This window comes from Daucus carota, chromosome 4 (genome assembly GCF_001625215.2).
Source record: "Daucus carota subsp. sativus chromosome 4, DH1 v3.0, whole genome shotgun sequence".
Taxonomy (NCBI): domain Eukaryota; kingdom Viridiplantae; phylum Streptophyta; class Magnoliopsida; order Apiales; family Apiaceae; genus Daucus; species Daucus carota.
In genome coordinates, this window is record NC_030384.2 from 6,047,001 (window position 1) to 6,049,846 (window position 2,846).

General features: G+C 33.2%; 1 pseudogene; it reads left to right on the plus strand.

The window, feature by feature from the left end:
• The first annotated feature begins 443 nt into the window (after positions 1-443).
• The window catches only part of LOC135146737 (putative nitric oxide synthase), a 10,422-nt pseudogene continuing 8,019 nt past the window's right edge, over positions 444-2,846 (plus strand).

A 2,846-nucleotide genomic window follows, 5' to 3' on the forward strand; every position in this document is an offset into this window, starting at 1 on the left:
TCTAATCACTAATTTGCACCACATCACCAGTTTCAACAACACAGATCACACGTTCTCATCATCAGATCACAAACTTATAAGCAAAAATAAACAAGATAAATCGAAAAGAAACTAAAATCCTTGATCTCAAAACCCTAGATCTAAGAAATCAGTAATTTGCACCATATCACCAGTTTCAACAACACAAATCACAGGTTCTCATCAGATCACATGCTTATAAACAAAAATAAACTAACAAGTAAATCGACAACAAAATAAAACCCTAGATCTCAAAACCCTAGATCTAAGAAATCAGTAATTTGCACCATATATATCACCAGTTTCAACAACACAAATCACATGTTCTCATCAGATCACAAGCTTATAAACAAAAATAAACAACAAGATAAATCAAAACGAGAAAGTAAAACCCTAGATCTAAGAAATTAGATACTCACGATGCGATGAGCAGAAGTGATCACAGGGCCATGAAGAACATTGACACGAGCACGAGTCTCTGCGCAGAGCTTCTTGACGGCCTCTCCCTTTCTACCAATGATGCAGCTAACTTTCGTCGCAGGCACGATTATTCTGTACACGATGTATCCGGACCAACCAGGCCACTTGGGCTGCTCAGGCTGGGCCGCTGGGGATTCGGTGGGTGTAAGTGGAGATGTAACAAGCTCTGGCTCGGTGAGTGGTGCGGTGGTGGTGACGGTGGGGTGCGAGGAGGCCACTGATTGGGAGAGATTATGAAAGGTGGTGGGTTGGTAAGATAGCGAAAAAGAAAGCGGCGATGTAAAAAATGCTTGCCCCAAGATGGCTGCTGCTGCGTGTTGAGAATATGAGAGTGAGGGGTTATTTATAACTGGGCAATTGGTCTAGGGGCAATTGCGGCATTTAGGTATTCCTTGATATTGACCGCTATTCTTTTAAATGAATTTTTTGAGGTTTTTGGCGAAATTTCTGTATCTAGTCGGAGAATCGGGACATATTCAATTGGGATTTTAAAGATTTTCTTTTCATTTATGAAGTTTCGGTATATTCAATTTAGATTTTAAAAAACGTATCAAAATCTTTGATTATTCAATTCAGATTTTAAAAAACGTATCAAAATCTTTGGTTATTCAATTTAGATTTTAAAAAACGTATCAAAATCTTTGGTTATTTAATTTAGATTTTAATTTATCTTATTCTCCCTCTATACTCCTTCTGTGCCTCTCATTTCTTTACAATTTTTTTAATGGCTCGACACGTATTTTAAGACGCATATAAAACATAGTTTCATAACTTTTTTTTAAAAATTTATCTTTTTTGTATAAAAGTTTAGAAAGTAAATTTTTATTCAGAACAAAAAAGTTCAAAATAATTATCAAACTATATTTTATGATAGCATTAGAATGCGTGCCGAGCCCCCGTCCCCCAATGTAAACAATTGAGGGTGATGGAGGGAGTAAAATCTATTGATATTTAATAAGGATTTTAAATTATATTGCAAATCTATGATATTTAATTAAAATTATTTAAAATCTATTTAAATATGATGATATCAATGAATTTTTTGGATATCATAAAGAGTGATATATTATCTACCCCAAATTCTATCTCAAAAAATTTTCACAAATAACGTGGCAGACACATGGATGATTTTAATTAGGCGGTTTATATGGATATAGGAGCTCCGATCCGATTATTATTAGTTTGAGTGTAACCAATCAGATATTGCAAACTAGGATTGTGAAGAAAATTTTGGAAGAAATTTCGGAGTACCTAGCATTTTCCTATCTTAAAATAATGAATCTTGTAGGTCTATATTGTGTATTTTATGGTTTTCGAAGTCCTACTATATTTCAAGAGATCATCCTGTGAGATTTTGAAACATTGTACTTGAATCCCAAACACTCTAAATCAGTTCTATCATATTTTATCAAGAAATGCTTGAAATCAAAATAAAATACAATCCATTAAAATCCATAGATTAGTGTTAATTAGAGTTGAACACACCTCTCCTTAACGCTCGAACTAAATATTTTTTTTTAAATATGATTCTTTTGTGAAACTATTTTGTGTAAATTTAATTCTGCTCTACAATCACTTTAGACTATTATGAGTACACCACAAGAAAAGCGGCTGATTTCGATCGCTTTTTTGACGGAAGCTATTTTTGACCATAAACGTCCGAAAATAAATTCGATTGAAAATAGTAAAAGCGACCAGAAAACGGTCAAAATAAATTTATTTTTACCAACCATGCACTCCAGTTTTTCCGACCATGATTTTAGTCGAAAATAATTTCTGGTCAAAAATAATTCGGGACGGGAAATTGCTGCACTTTCGAATTGAAAACTTTTAAATGATTTCAGTATCTTTCGATCGTTCCTCGTAGAATTTATATTTTCGAATTTTCGACAGTTTTGGTCGCTCGAAAATATAAATTCGACCGTTTCAGTAATCATATCAAAGAAAAATCTCTTTAGCGTTGTTTTATATTACCTTCCTTATTTGACACGCACTTCAATACTTCTATAAAATATGATTCTATTACTTATTTTTAAGGTTTTTTCCTTGAATATTCGGAACTTACGACGGATTTAATGTGCGTCGTAAGTTTAACTATTATTTTAGTGAAATTGTGGGTCCCATCAAGTACAACTAACGATGCTTAATAATACTTCCGACGCATGTATCAAATTGTGACATTTTTCCGAACTTACTAATTGAGCAAAAACGACGGAAGTATTCCGTCGTAAATTCGAACTTCAGACGGATGCTAGGCTTACTGTCCGTCGTAAATACCCTGTTTTGTTGTAGTGAATAAAAATTTGATAGTTAAATTTTTATACATAAAAAAAATTTAAAAATAAGCT